Below are 17,161 nucleotides of genomic sequence, written 5' to 3' on the forward strand. Positions count from 1 at the left end.
TTTTTTATAACCTGTACTACAAAAGGGGGGCGTAATATATGACCAACACATAGATATACGGATTTCGTTAATATTCGTTGTCTTTTACGGACAACATACTGCATCCCGTGCGTCGGAAAGATGGTTCTCGTACACGTCTGCGACGATGGAAGAACTCCAGCCACAATATAAGGAACTCGTTAAACACTAAGATAGCAGAATGCGGTCCGCCGGCCGCAGTGGCCGTGTGTTCATAGGCGCTTCTGTCCGGAACCGCACGACTGCTAGGGTCGCAGGTTCGAATCCTGTGTGGAGCATCGATGTGTGTGATGTCCTTAGGCTAGTTAGGTTTAAGTAGTTCTAAGTTCAAGGGGACTGATGGTCTCAGATGTTAAGTCCCATAGTGCTCAGTGCCATTTTTTGAAGAATGCGGTCCTCTGACAAGTATAATCGAATACTATCTTATCCTCTCTGTATTCTACAGACAAGAAACGTGAACTCCCAGCCATAGGGACGGAATTCAGATAACGTCTCAATGTGATTATAGACAGGAGAAGCGCTCTGAATCACTGAACGCTGCGTACTCAACGCCGATTCCCTACCCGGAGACGAAGTCCAGAATCGTGTAAGTTAGCAACATCTTCGGTCACCTAAAGCAACTTCCCAGTGACTTGTGGCACTATATCATGCCAATTAAGCCTTAGTGATGTAGCCCGCTATACTGGGACAGTATTTCACTAGTGACAGATTCCCCCAGCTTCAACATTATATACCTGGTATCCACCGTGCGTCATCGAAAGTCAGTTTCGGCATGATGCTTGATGACAAAGTCTAGCCCTGGGATTGCACAGCAGCCTTCGCCTGCATCACGCATTACACTGCAAGTGTTGTCACTTTTGTCAATCTCCTGATCCACTGGCACAAGCCTTGTCGTACCATCATAAACCTTACAAACACATTTCCTCTTTCTTCTCCTCCCACCTTCTGATAAGGCAGTGCCGTCACAGATGGTGCCGAATCTGCGGCCTTCGAAAACACTAAATGCGTCAGGTACCATTTCAGTACCCAAAACATCTGCAATTCAATCAGCCTTATTGATAGCTTTCTGTGTCACTTCCTAAGTACCTACAACAAAATTACCGTCGGCAGTTGCACTCTGCAAAACAAAAAAATCATCGGCACCTGCATTCCCTCCACATCTGGTCCAGTCTGCAGAAATTCGCAACCTCTCTGCCAGGATATACCTCACTAATTATGCAAACAAAGAACGAGGAGAACAAAACAGTATGACGACAGGGGCACTTAATCTAATTCTATACAAACAATAACCCTGAGGTTCCCTTATCACTGAAATTTATACGTGACACACACCTCTGACATCAAAATGTGGAGTTCCAGGATGGATGACCTCTACACGTGGATGTCTGAGTTGAGGTGGTGGATTGTTGTCAGTATGATGATAGATGGCTGCTAATAAAAACTTCACTATTAGCACCTGGTAGTAGGCCCACAGGGTGCAAGATGCTAAGCACACAACACTGATCTTACAACCAGCAGCGGGGGCCCACAGTTAGTGGAGGCCAAATCCCACGATGGCTGCTGGTAGCCTCATCTCGCCTCGTGGAGTGGCAGCACCTCTCCTCTTAAATAGTAGCTACCAGACTGAGACACCTTTGACGGAAAATATTGGTAATTTATGTTGGGACAGGACGTTCTTGCTTTGCAAATCACAGCTTGTATCCATGTAGACCATAAAAAGTCTGTTGATTCGATGTGTAGTTACCGGCGTAACAACGCCTTTCTGCTGTGTCGTCGTTATGGCGGTGCCAGCCCCCTTCCTGGAGCACAATGTGGGAATCTGTCAGTGGCATTGCTGCATCTGACGTAATGGTGTTTTGTCGGCTGTCAGCTGGCCCACTCCCAAGATCTTTTGCAACAGCCATGGCAACATCTCAATTTTACTCAGCAGCGCCGAAAAATAGTGGTGGCACTGCAGATCGAATAACTGAATATAAGATACTGGGTCGAGCTGGGGAAATCAAGAATTTTATGGCACAACTTCGTTTCACAGAGCATATCCTGAGGCCTCAAGGACTTGTCAGTTTGGTAATGGAGAGAAGTGTGTATATGTGGGTGCTGGTGAGGGGGGGGGGGTGATAAAATTGTAGAGGGAGACAAAGTCTTGAATATTATTTGCAGGTTCAAACTGATGCACATTGCTTTATCTGAGCAGCGCTGAAGAGGCTTGCACAGAATAGGCTAGCTTGGGCAGCTGCATCAAACCACTCTTCAGACTAAAGACTACAACAACAACATTGAGGAAGTGGGCAGGAGGGAGAGGTAGGCTTCTGGTAAACAATTTTGCAAGTTATTTACTGGCAGAACTCACGAGTAAGGTAGATCTCGTGTGATTCAGCGCCCTCGGCAGTTGACATGGCAAAAGACGTTTCTATATTGCTCTAAATTAACGGCGGTGCTCATTCTGGTATGAGAAAAGGTATTTATCTCACACTATTTTCCGATGCAACGAACTGATGTAGCTGTTTTTGTATATTTTGTAGTTGTGGACCTATGGTGGACTTCCTCCACGTCAGCAGTTTTGCATTTCTTTTACGAATGCCTGTATACAAAGCTGATAAACACATTAATACTAAGACGTATGTTTAGTTTGTTAAATTAATACATCTGAAAGATATTAATTTAAATATACGTAAATACGAGGGTCGTTTGAAAAATTGGTGCGAAGTCTGAGAGATGCCACCACCGGCTCCTAACGAGGTCATGTTTACTTAGTAGCATGTTTGGAAAGAACGCACACCAAGTTTCGGTCATATTGGTCTATTTCTTTGTGTTCGGCATTCGTGTGAATCAAGGAAGTCGAGTGATTGTCAAAAAGGGATGAAAAAGAATCTCGTGTGGTGATCAAACTTAACTTCATGAAAGGCAAAACGCCTCAAGAGACTAAACAGAAGCTTGATAAACATTACGGTGACTCTGCGCCTTCGATTAGAACACTTTATTAGTGATTTCAAAATTTTAGGAGCGGCCATATGGACACAAGTGATGGTGAACAGGCAGGCCGAGTGGTTCTAGGCGCTACAGTCTGGATCCGCTGGTCCGAATCCTGCTTTAGGCATGGATGTGTGTGATGTCCTTAGGTTAGTTATGTTTAAGTAGTTGTAAGTTCTAGGGGACTGATGATCTCAGATGTTAACTCCCATAGTGCTGAGAGCCATTTGATGCTTAAAGTTCAGGATACCCTGTGGAGGTTACGACTCCAGAAATCATTGATAAAACCCATGATATGGTGATGGATGACAGAAGAGTTAAGGTGCGTTAGATTGCTAATGCTGCGGGCATCTCGAATGAACGGGTGCATAATATTTTGCATGAACATTTGGACATGAGAAAGCTCTCAGCATGATGCGTTCTGCGATTGCTCACGCTTGACTAGAAACGGAATTGAGCAAAATGTTGCAAGGATGGTTTGCAGCTGTTCAGAAGAATCCGTAGGACTTTGAGCGTCGTTTCGTCACTGTGGATGAAACATGGATACATTACTATACTCCTGAGACGAAACAACAATCTAAACAACGGGTTACCAGGGGAGAATCTGCACCAAAAAAGCATTCCGTCGGCCAGAGAGGTTATGGCGATTGTTTTTTGGGATGCGCAAGGGATAATCCTCATCTACTATTTGGAAAAGGGTAAAACTATTACAGATGAATATTATTCATCGTTATTTGACCGTCCTTTTCCATCACGACAATGCACCAGCACACATCTCAGCAGCTGTGGTCGCAAAATTAATGGAAATAGGATTCCAACTCGTTTCACATCCCCTTCCCCCCTGTTCTCCAGACTTGGTTCCCTCAGACTACTGTTTGTTCCCCAATTTGAAGAAATGCCTGGTGGGACAAATATTTTATTCAAACAAGGAGGTCATTGCAGCAACTATTAGCTATTTTGCAGACTTTGACAATTCCTATTATTTGGAAGGGATCAACAAATTAGAACAGCGTTGGACAAAGTTTATAAGTGTAAAACGAGACTTTGTTGAAAAATAAAAAAGTTTTACCCCAAATACGTAAGCAATTTTTTTTGCACTGACTTTTTAAACGCCCCTCGTATATTCATTGTTCTAAATAGCTAACAAGATGGATGCATACATAGCGAAAGCTGAAGAACAAAGGACGATACGAAACTGGAAGGCGTTTCCTAGCTGATCGCAGAAAAAAATGTGAAAACTTCTCTGTTCTTCATTATCGTAGAAAGTATTACATGTACTTATTAACATTTCTGGTCTTTCTTGTACACAGATATTTCATAAATATAAAAAAAAGAAAATTCTTTTGGTGTCTTACATTTTCCTACGATATATTTGACTACGATACTGACTGTTACATGAGTAGTCATTCAAGTCGTGTACAACAAGGTTAAGTCAGTCATCAGTATAACAAAATTACAAGATTGGTGTACACAAGAATAGACAATACGCAATTTGACATGTTTTAAATAAACAGTTTGACAAATAATTTTCATTTGCTTAGGAGATATTTGTACAAGAGTAGTTTAAAATTTCAGAGGAATCATTGTTCTGAGGATAAGAGGTTAAGCAATTTCAGGAACGTTTTTGCCCATGGGAATTGATGCTGCCACTTCTGAAGTGACGTCGCAGTTGGCTTGTATGATGTCAATCGGTCGGTGATGACCGGATCAGTGTGAGCTCTGGTTGTGCACTTTGTAGCAGTGGTGCGGCCGCACTGGACTACAGCAGTCTCGGGCCGAGCGAGTACCTGACGTCACCCGAAGGGCCGTGCAGTGCTGTTGCGAAAGAACCTGTATGCCTCGGCCTCAGCAGAGTTGCGTATGGAGACGCAACCCACGGGCCGCGCCCTCAGTGCTCCGCACTAAGAGAGCCCGTGACGTCACTGTACCAGTGCAGTGCGCAAGCAGTGGCATTCTGCGGCCTACGGGCTGTTGGTAGTACTGACCGCAGTTGCGAGCAACGGGCTACGAACCTTGAGTAGAGCAGTGTTTAGTGGGATGGTGGGATTTCTGTATTTCCGTCGTAACGCAATAAAAGAGCTCGGAAAATAACCGGGGTCAACAGTGGAAGGAGCGTGTGGTAGTAAAAGAAAAGTTAATCAGTAATGAGTAGGGAACCACACAGCTTGAAGCGAATCTTAAAAGTTCAGTTTGGACTGTGTTAAAGCCTATTTTAGATGGCGTTAGGATAAGTGTTCATTTTGTTTGCAGTTCGCTGTGCTGTGAAATTTACTCTCATGCTAAAGGGTCAAGTGGCACTTCGCACATTTCTCGCTATCCATGCATGTCTAATAAGTAAGGGTCTCGTGTGGACGAGGAACGGCTTCCTAAACCTGCTCAGGAGGCAATTGTCGATAAATGGGTGGCTATGTGTGTACGAGATGTCAGGTCATTTAGAACTACAAGAGGTGAAGGTCTTAGGGATCTCGTTCAGACGTTAATTGACACTGCAAAGGCCCTTATGTCTCACCCCACAGCTGTGTCGCGGTACATGGCAGAAAGTGCTAAAAGCCTGCAACATATAATTATGCCTGAGGTAATTGCTCATATAACAGAAGGTGAATACTCAGCAACTACAGACATGTGGACATCCAGTGAGAGAAGCAACAATTATCTGACACATACTGTCTCCTGTTTCATTGCTGGACTCTCAGATCTCGCATTTTGTTTGCAACTCTGTTTCCAGATGAATCAAAAACTGGCAGTAACATTCTAATAGAAATGTTTCGACGATTTATGTCTCTTGGTATCCACGACTCTATTTTGAAAAAGATGCAGCATACAATTGATCAAGATACCAACATCGTCGTTGCACTGCGTGATTATTCACGATTGAATTGTTCTTGCCGTATTATAAATAAAAGGCTACGAAATAATTTTGATGCGGAGAATATATGCGTCAATTGTCCATAAGTTCATGGTCATTTGATTGTGTCTAAAGCACGCGTCAATAAAGTAAACAAAACTAGTCTACTTAATTCTGTTGTTAGGTCACTGAGCAAATCTAACGATACTCGCTGTAATAAGGAGCTGATAATGTTAGAATGTTTTCGTGCTAAAAACTCTCTGAGAAGAGCCGAAGAGTGTGATATTAAGGAACTGATATCACGCTGATGAAAGAACTTTTCACGGTATTTATGCTATCTTACTGCTGTAATTCTTATACGCAATCGTTTATTTTAAAGCTTTTAAAATTAAGGGTTTTTGTAGCTCTTCAAAGCAGCGTCCAAGGAATTAGAACTGGAGGAATCACTTACACTGCACCTTCTGTTGACATGGACAATGACAATGTTGAAGCATTTGAGACAGGCGCCCCAGGGCAGAGAAACTTCTGAAATCGAACATTTACATAAACGTCTCAAATTACACTCAGATGAAAAGCTATTTGTCCAGATATACTGTGAGGTAGCAAATTTCCTCTGGCCACCATTCGTCATTTAAAAATGATATTTGAAGATAACAGGCGTAAATTCATGAAAAGGATACAATAGTTTTCCTTCCTCATACATCTCCAATCCCAGAATACACTCTAACAGCATTTCCCTTTACTGCATCTCCAACCGTCTTTTCTTTTTGTTCTCTTTTGTGGGTTTTAACGGAACTGGTTTACCATTCGATCTATAAATAGTTATCTCAATGTACTCTGCTCTTCTGGAAGTTACAAAAATAACATTTAATGTTCAGAAATAGGATAAACGCTCATTCCTAGATGTTCCTCCACAACTGGTAACGAGTGAATTCTTGGGAATCCATGTTATCCTAAATGAAATTTTGAATTTTTGCCATATACGCACTGAAATATGAATTTTGCTGTCCTCAGGTCAAAGGAAGAGAGGTATAATGAGGCTGGACATGTATCACAGATTCCACCCCGCCCCCCCCCCAAAAAAAAAATCAAGTTGAAGCCCATAAATTCTGCCACACACATATTTCATAAACATAAGGAAAGAAAAATTTCTTGGTGTCTTACGTTTGTCTACGATACATCTGACTACGATACTGGCTGTTACATGAGAACTCATTCATGTCGTGTACAAGAAAATTACAAGATTGGTGTATACAGGAAAAACAATACATTGTTTGACATATTTTAAATAAACAGTTTGACAAATCATTTACATTGTCACGTGACATATTTGTACAAGGTACACTAACTTAAAATTTGAAAGGTATCAATGTTCTGAGGATAAGAGGTTAAGTCAGTTCATGGACGTGTCTGCCCCTGGTAACTGATGCAGCCACTGCTGGAGTGACATCGAAGTTGGCTTTTATGATGTCAATCGGTAAGTGACGACCGGCTGAGTGTGAGCTCTGTTCGTGCAGTTTGCCGCAGAGGAGTTCATCGCAGTGCGGCCCATCTAGGACCGTGGCCATGACAGCCGTGCGAGCCTCGTCTCGTTCTGCCGGTTCGGGCGGGGCAGCCGCGTCGAGGTCCGACGGGCAGCATGGTGCAGAGTCGTGCACAGAGGCTCGGCCCGCGACCTTCGGCCGCAATTGACTACAGCAGTCTCAGGCCGAGCGAGTCCCTGACGTCACCTCAAGGGCCGAGCAGTGCTGTTGCGAAAGAACCTGTACGTAACGGCCTCAGCCGAGTTGCACATAAAGACGCAGCCCAAGGGCCGCGGCCTCACTGCTGCGCACTGAGCGAGACTGTGACGTCACTGCACCAGTGCCGTGCGCAAGCACTGGTGTGCTGCACCTACTAACTGTTGGTAGCACTCACCGCAGTTGCGAGCTCCGGGCTACGAGCAGTGAAAAGAGCAGTGTTTAGTAGGGTTATGGGATTTCTTCATTTTTTTCGTAACACTCAAAATGAGAGCGTGAATCTAAACGTGGTTTGCAGAAGAAGGAGCACACGTCAAGAAAAAGGAAAGTAAAAGAAAAACTAATCAGTGATGATTAGAGAACCACACAGCCTGGAGCGAATTTTATAAGTTGAGTTTGGACCTTGTTAAAGTCTATTGTGGATGGTGTTAGGAAAGGTGTTCATTTTGTTTGCTGTTCGCTGTGCTGTGAAATTTACTCTCATGCTGAAGGGTAAAGTGGCACTTCGTACATTTCTCGCCATCCATGTGTGTCTAATAAACAGAGGTCTTATGTGGACGAGAAATGACTTCCAAAACCAGCTCAGGAGCTATCTGTCGAAAACTGCGTTGCTATGTGTGCACAGGACGTAAGGTTGTACGGAACTGTAAGAGGTGAGGACTTATGGATCTTTCTCAGACATCAGTTGACACCGCAAAGGCCAATATATCTCACCCCACAACTGTGTCGCTGTACGTGGCAGAAAGAGCTAAAAAATAATTATGCCTGAAGTAATTGCTCATGTAACAGAAGGTGAATATAAGAGAAGGTGAATACTCAGCAAATACGGACATGTGCACGTCCAGTGCAAGAAGAAACCATTAGCTCACATGTACTGTCTCCTGTTTCATTGACTGGACTCTCAGATTTCGAATTTTGTTTACAACCCAGTTTCCAGGTGAACCACAAACGGTCGCTAATATTCTAAGATAATTGTTTAGACGATTAATGTCTCTTGGTATCCACGATTCTACTTTGAAAGATATACAGCACATGCCGGCCAGTGTGGCCGAGCGGTTCTTGACGCTTCAGTCCGGAACCACGCTACCGCTACAGTCGCAGGTTCGAATCCCGCCTGAGACATGGATGTGTGAGATGTCCTTAGGTTAGTTAGGTTTAAGTAGTTCTAAGTTCTAGGGGACTGACGACCTCAGAAGTTAAGTCCCATAATGCTCAGAGCCATTTGAACCATGCTGCATACGGCTGATCAAGGTACCAACATTGTCGTGGCACTGCGCGATTATCAACGATTGAATTGTTCCTGCCATACGCTAAATACAGGGCTATGAAATAATTTTGATGCCGAGTATATATGCGTTAATTGTGCATACGTTCATGGTCTATGAGAAGGGAGAAATTACCCAAAATGAAGGAACTGATAATATGCTGATGAAAGAACTTTTTTACGGTACGTATGCTATTCTATTACTGTAATTCTTATACGCAATCATTTATTTTATAGCTTTTAAAAGATAATGGTTTTTGTTGCACTTCAACGTGGCGTCCAAGCAATTAGAACTCGAGAAATTACCTACATTGCACCTTCTCTTGACATGGATGATGGCAATATTAAAGCATTTGAGTCAGGCGCCCCAGGACAGAGAAACTTCTGAAATTGGACTTTTACATAAACGTCTCAAATTGTAGTTATATGAAAGCTATTTGTCCAGAGATACTGTGAGGTGGCAACTTTCCTCTGTCCACCATTCGTCATTTAAAAATGATATCTGAAGATAAGAGGCGTAAAGTCATGAAAAGGATACAATAGTTGCCCTTCCTCATACTTCTGCAATCCCACAATACACTATAACGACATTTCCCTTTACTGCATCTCCAACCGTCTTTTCTGTTTGTTCTCGCGAGTAGGTTCGAACGGAAGTGGCTTACCTTCCGATCTAGAAATAGTTTTCTCAATGTACTCTGCTCATCTGGGAGTTACAAAAATAACATTTAATGTTCTGAAATAGGAGAGACGCTTGTTCCTAAATGTTTCTCCACAACTGGTAACATGGGAATCCTTCGGAATCTATGTTGTCCTAAATAAGAGTTTGAATGTTGACCGTATATGCACTGAAATATGAATTTTGCTGTTCTCCCGTAAAAAGAAGTGAGGAATAATGAGACTGGATAAGGATTTCATAGCCCACCCCAACAAAGAATAAATCTTGTTGAAGCACATAAATTCTGCTGCTCCAATTCCTGGATTTCCAGTTGTGCAATGGGATGATGGGAGTAAGGCATTCGGGTAGCCTACACTCGATGTTATTCAACATCAACACTGAACAAGCAGTGAAGCAGGCAAGGATAAATTTGTAAACAGAATTAAATATCAGGGAAAAGCAATAAACATTTTGAAGTTTACCGGTGACACTGCAGTTCTGTCAGAGACAGCAAAGAACTTGGAATAACAGTTGACTGGAATAGATAGAGCCCAGAAAAGGGATTATAAGATAACCCTCTATGGAACTAAATGAAAGGAAATGGAACGATTTGAATTAAACCGAGCAGTATCAACGGATTTTCCATAACGTGCACTACAAAAGGGGGTGTAATATACACTCCTGGAAATTGAAATAAGAACACCGTGAATTCATTGTCCCAGGAAGGGGAAACTTTATTGACACATTCCTGGGGTCAGATACATCACATGATCACACTGACAGAACCACAGGCACATAGACACAGGCAACAGAGCATGCACAATGTCGGTACTAGTACAGTGTATATCCACCTTTCGCAGCAATGCAGGCTGCTATTCTCCCATGGAGACGATCGTAGAGATGCTGGATGTAGTCCTGTGGAACGGCTTGCCATGCCATTTCCACCTGGCGCCTCAGTTGGACCAGCGTTCGTGCTGGACGTGCAGACCGCGTGAGACGACGCTTCATCCAGTGCCAAACATGCTCAATGGGGGACAGATCCGGAGATCTTGCTGGCCAGGGTAGTTGACTTACACCTTCTAGAGCACGTTGGGTGGCACGGGATATATGCGGACGTGCATTGTCCTGTTGGAACAGCAAGTTCCCCTGCCGGTCTAGAAATGGTAGAATGATGGGTTCGATGACGGTTTGCATGTACCGTGCACTATTCAGTGTCCCCTCGACGATCACCAGTGGTGTACGGCCAGTGTAGGAGATCGCTCCCCACACCATGATGCCAGGTGTTGGCCCTGTGTGCCTCGGCCGTATGCAGTCCTGATTGTGGCGCTCACCTGCACGGCGCCAAACACGCATACGACCATCATTGGCACCAAGGCAGAAACGACTCTCATCGCTGAAGACGACACGTCTCCATTCGTCCCTCCATTCACGCCTGTCGCGACACCACTGGAGGCGGGCTGCACGATGTTGGGGCGTGAGCGGAAGACGGCCTAACGGTGTGCGGGACCGTAGCCCAGCTTCATGGAGACGGTTGCGAATGGTCCTCGCCGATACCCCAGGGGCAACAGTGTCCCTAATTTGCTGGGAAGTGGCGGTGCGGTCCCCTACGGCACTGCGTAGGACCCTACGGTCTTGGCGTGCATCCGTGTGTCGCTGCGGTCCGGTCCCAGGTCGACGGGCACGTGCACCTTCCGCCGACCACTGGCGACAACATCGATGTACTGTGGAGACCTCACGCCCCACGTGTTGAGCAATTCGGCAGTACGTCCACCTGGCCTCCCGCATGCCCACTATACGCCCTCGCTCAAAGTCCGTCAACTGCACATACGGTTCACGTCCACGCTGTCGCGGCATGCTACCAGTGTTAAAGACTGCGATGGCGCTCCGTATGCCACGGCAAACTGGCTGACACTGACGGCGGCGGTGCACAAATGCTGCGCAGCTAGCGCCATTCGACGGCCAACACCGCGGTTCCTGGTGTGTCCGCTGTGCCGTGCGTGTGATCATTGCTTGTACAGCCCTCTCGCAGTGTCCGGAGCAAGTATGGTGGGTCTGACACACCGGTGTCAATGTGTTCTTTTTTCCATTTCCAGGAGTGTATGACCAAACTAAAAAAATACGGATTTCGTTATTTTACGTTGTCTTTTACGCACAACATACTTTTTAAAGATATATTTATGCGTAAGAAGTGTCCCAAACCTGAAAATATGAATATGACACATGTACTGAAAATTCACATCCACTGACAAAACCTAAATTTTTGCGTTAAGCTTACTGAAAAATTTAAAACAATTACGGAATCTGGTAGAAGAACTCATTAAAAATCACAAATATATTGTTCTGAGAATTTTAAAATATAATGTACATGACTAGATTACAGTATTCTGAAAAGGTAGGCATAAAGTACCCATCCCTCTCACTTGGTATTGCGAGGGTTAAACTAGGTACTGTTAAGGGCATCTGATTACGAAATGCGACACTAAAACGACTATTTGGCAGCAAAATAACTGATGATGGCCGAAGCAGAGAGGATACAAAATGAAGACTGACTATAGCTAGAAAAGTATTAATGAAAAAGTGGGACTTGCTAGCATCGAATATAAATTTAAGTGTTAGGAAGCATTTCTTGAAGGTATTTGTATGGTTTCCAAGCTGCTGCTCCAGGCGGGTGAAAAATTAATGTGCGCACTGGAAAATACTGAACGCGAAAATGAAGATTTGGCCTTGTCTGACTATCCCCTGAAGCAGATCATAGGATCTCTTAACGGTGATATTATTTCATCCTTCTTGCTCTTTAACATATAAATTACAACATAAAAATAAATGAATGATTAACAGAACTAGTAATTAATAAATAATAAATGTTGTTTCTGCTTATACATTTATTGCAGATCAGACGCACTATATATTGAAAGGGTACAGTACCGCCCGCCATGGAAAATAGGTACAACAGTCTTCGTTATTCCTGTCATAACAACATATTTTTTCTAATAATAACTCAATTTCAATTAATACAGCGAAGCCGGATACCAGTGTATGAAAGAATGACAATTTATTTATTTAATTGATTACATGCGCACTCCCACAAAATAAATCCCTACATCCAATTTGGTGAGATCTGTGAAATGAATGAATGTATGGTCGTCTTCTAACTGCATCTAGTGAATGTGAATATATGATCATCTTTGAGATGGTCCATTGGTCACCTTTGGTGGAACCAAAGAGATGAAATTTACCTGAGCTTTGAGCGCCTGAAATGTGGCTGACCAATGGGTAGCATGGTCTTCCCCCACCTCGACGGAGGTGCGAGCTGACCTGAAGAACGGCCATGTTTTGGGCATTCTGGCGCTGGATCTTGTGTTGGTAAGACCTGTCTTAGGTGTGCTCCGTAAAGACAAAAGACTGGAGACATGGTATGCATGTGAAATACTTAAGACCAGTTTGGAATAATTATTTCTCCATATCAGCAACTTTTGTGGGGAGAATTAAACGTCAGGCAGGTAATATTAAGGGGATCGTAGTAATCTTCGGAAGTGACCAACGGTCACAATGAAACCACGTAATTCCGAGTGTGTAAGTTAAGCTGAATTACTAGAGTGTTTACTATGAGTTGGAAATATTTAAGAAATGGCGTGTGCAGGACTTGAAATTAGAGACGAGTACTTCCACGTGGTGAGTACTGTGTGAGTCTCAATCTGTGTATGAGACAAAGGATAAAGAGAAGTACTCGTTCATGGTATCAGTTGCGGACTCGCGTGTGTGATGAATATGTTCTTAATATTACTTTTTCGTGTTATGTTTCCGTGTGACGCTTGATTCAAACAATAATACTCTGAGAGAGAAGCAAGGTGAGTCAGCCGTCTATCCAGTAACGCCACTTGGCTTGCATTGCACAGGAAGACGTGCACATATCCTCCAGAGTTCATACTAGGAAAGAAAAGTTACGAAGTGGGGCAGTGTCGTGTGAAACTGGGATAAATACTAATTGAAGTGGGAAAGCTGAAAGTGATATGATTATAACGTTGTGACTATTCTTTTTATTGAATGTTGTTATGCCTGATGTATTTCATGAAATTTAAGTATGTGTGGTTGGCATGGGAGAGTAACAAGATAGTTTTGTGGTTGGCATGGGAGAGTAACAAGATAGTTTCAGAGGCAGTGGGTTATGCATGTTCGTTTTTGTACCACTCGGTCTGGAGGAAATTTTCGTGATGATGGGTCTGAGAGTCGAAGTGTGAGATACAGCAAAAGATACACCATCCTATCCAGAAAGTGCACTGTAGCGTTAAATAATTACGACACCATAGGATAGAGAATCACCAATGTAAAGCCATGCCCACTGGGCGGAATTTCTCATGTGTTATTGTTGTAGGTTATAGAATTTTTGTGTTTAGGTTATAGAATTTATCGGAATAAATAAGATAGTGAAAAGAAAAAGATTGGTGGCCTTTTCCTTCGAATAGTATGTTGTCATGATACCCAGGATTTATAATGTGTGCGCCATTCATATTCAGTGCGATGGCCACGTGTTGATCAAAGCCATTAAATAAGAAAGAAAATGTGGTATTGCCAGTGCGTAGTGAACAGTCAGAGTTGTGTAAATTACTAATAATCAGATGTGCGTTTCCGTTTCCATTGCGTAATATTCAAGCAAGAGAATAACTTGTAACTTAATTGTGAGTACTAGAGTTCATATTACTCGATAAATATGAATGAGTCCACTCGCTTGGCAGACCACTCATCTTGCAGGCCTGACTGCTTGATGCCACAGTATGAGCAAGGCATGTGGATGCCTCTCATAATTTCTACCCTGCCAGGATTGTGCTGTTAGGGTTTGCTGTTAAGATTTTTGTTTATGGGATTTGTTAAGATTTTTACGTACATTGTGATAGCGCTAAGAAGTAAAATTCTTTGTTTGCAATATCTTTCTGGATTGGTGAGGATCTTTTATTTTTTTATGTAATTCATTGCTACGTCGTCCAACGCTGGAAGATTGTTGTATAATTTTTTTGCGCAATGTCCGTAGTAACTAGGTCGCAGTCGAAAAGTGTAGTCACCAAGGAGGAGAGTGATTCTGGGGTGAACATAGCAGGCGGCATAGTGGAGCAGGAAATAGATGTCTACCTTTGGTTAATTAGCGAGATTGGCAAACATCATTCAGAAGAGGCTGAATGGGTCGGCGGACCGTGACTTGGTGATCCGTTAGGCGGCGGACTTTGTCCACAAATGGGGGCTTTTCCTGACGACGCGGGCGAGCCGGGACTAGGTCAGGTATGCAGTGAAAGTGTAGCTATCCTTAGCGAAGCTACGGTTTCTCAGGCGTACGAGGTGAGCGCACCGAAAGTAGCAAATGACAATGTGCTACTGCAGTTTTTACAGAGGATGGATAGAGACAATAAGGAAAGATTAGAGGCGACGAATAGAGATAATAAGGAGAGAGATAGGGAGAATAAGGGAAGATTGGAAACGTATATGGAAAGATTGGAAGCGTATACGGAAAGATTGGAAGTGATGGATAAAGATAAAAAGGGAAGATTGGAAGCAATGGATAAAGATACTAGGGAAAGATTGAAGGCAATGGATAAGGAAATAAAGAGGTAATGAGGAAGCTACACTCAGTTATCGATGAGAGTCTGTCCACAGTTAATTATCGGTTAGATTAGGGGGAGAAGAATCTGGGTGGGTTGAAGAAAGTATGTGACGCTGTGAAAGAAAAAGCCAATAATTTGGAGGTATGAATAATTGCAATAGAGAGTGATATTACAAAACCTAGGGACATGTTGCCAGATGAGCGACTCAAAGAGGTAGTGGAGGACTTACTTGCAGATAAACAAGGGGCATTAGACAGCGTGGAAGCTCAAGCCACCTGGCAGGAAGTGGCGCTAAATAAACACAGGGATGAAGTTGCGGAGGTGGTGGTCAGAATGAATACGATTAGCGCAGATGTAGAAAAGATCAGTATAAGAGGCGAGACAGGTTCTGACAGTACGCAGCGCGAGATTTATGCCGACCAGGAGGAGATACAATCACTATTCCAGTCTAAAGAGCCACAATTAGAAATAAATAGGAAACATAGGGAAGAACTAGCACAGTTGCAAATAACGTGCAGTAGCGAAGGTGACACACCACCAGGTAGATTGCAGATGGAGAGTGAGATGAATTCAAAAAAAGAAAATAGGCAGAAAGAGCAAGACAAATTCCGAGAGTCGGAAGAACGGTTGTGTCGGATAAAACAGGTGGCAAACCCAACTGGGTATAGTCCAAGGCTGCCTCAATTTCAAGATTCATTACCTTCATCGTGGGGACCGCTCCTCAAAATGAAGTTTGTGTGTAACCATTTGAGGGACGAGGCTAGAGCGAAAATGCAGGAAGTTATTAAAGACTGTAGTAGCTACAAGATATTTTGTGACAAGTTTTTAAATGAATTCTGGTCGAAAAGTAAGCCGGACCAGGTTAAGCAAAGCATATTGATAATGCCAAATTGTAACGAAGGTGGTATAAGAGATCCAGTGGCGTGCTATCAGGAAATGCTGAGACGAAATAGGTATTTGGGTGTGCCATACGAACCTGGGGAGCTCATTAGGATCTGTATAACGAAGTTGCCAGTGAAATTGCGCAGAGATATAGTGTTAGCAGGAGGAGGCTTAGACGATTCTGCGTCACTTCAGCACTTGTTACAGGAACTGTGTAATGAGAGCAACATAGTAAACGGAGACACGACTCATACGTCAGACAGAGTCGAGGATAGGAACGGCAGAAACTATCAGAATGACAGGAGAACATGGAATCCTGGCATTTCATTCTTGTCATAATGGATTGGTGGATAGGAGAAACTAATCCAACATATCAGCCCTTAGCATATTGCCTTAAAACACATGCCGCTGGCACTGAAAATTGTCTATGTAGCAGACATACTCTACTGGTATGTAGCAACGCAAATACCATACTTCTGATCATAGAATAAAAACACCAGTAATAGCATCGGTTAGGCTTGTCTCTCAGAGCAAAATTTGCAAATTTTGATTTGGAACACTAAAGTAAAAGATCTGTTTCCTCAACAACAACAAAAAAACAGTTGCTAAAAATGTTACGTAATAATGCCAATGAGTCCAGTTTAATTAGTGCGATTTGACTATTGCAGGTACTTAACACGTAATGTAAAACGTCGACATTGTGATCTGTATGGTATGGGGTACATTTATACTGCTGTTACAGGTAACATCAGTAATGTGATCGAAGTTTTTAATTTAGATGCCATCTGATCTATAGTATGTCATTGTCGTGGTGACAGTTATAATGAAGTGCTGCGTATGGTTGTTCGGAATCTGGTGTTAGGGAAAGAGGCCGCTAGCACCAAAGTTTCTACCACTTGCGCTGAACCTTTCCCCCAGCTTGTATATTCTCCGCACACATTTCATTTTCATGTAAGCACAGATTCCTAACTAGCAAATTATTTACTGTGTATAGTGGACCATTCAGAGTGAGGCGGATTGTCCATGAAAATGCTGTACTGATTGAGACGATCAAGGGAAAACAATCGCGTGGGCTTCATCACATTTCTAACATCAAATTATGGAAGCGTTAATGATATATCGAAAGTAGGCAAGCTATGGTAGATAGTCAGTGTATTAATTTGTGGTGTGTAACGTTGTGCAGGGTCTAATCGAACA

Source organism: Schistocerca cancellata, chromosome 4 (genome assembly GCF_023864275.1).
Source record: "Schistocerca cancellata isolate TAMUIC-IGC-003103 chromosome 4, iqSchCanc2.1, whole genome shotgun sequence".
Classification (NCBI taxonomy): Eukaryota; Metazoa; Arthropoda; class Insecta; order Orthoptera; family Acrididae; genus Schistocerca; species Schistocerca cancellata.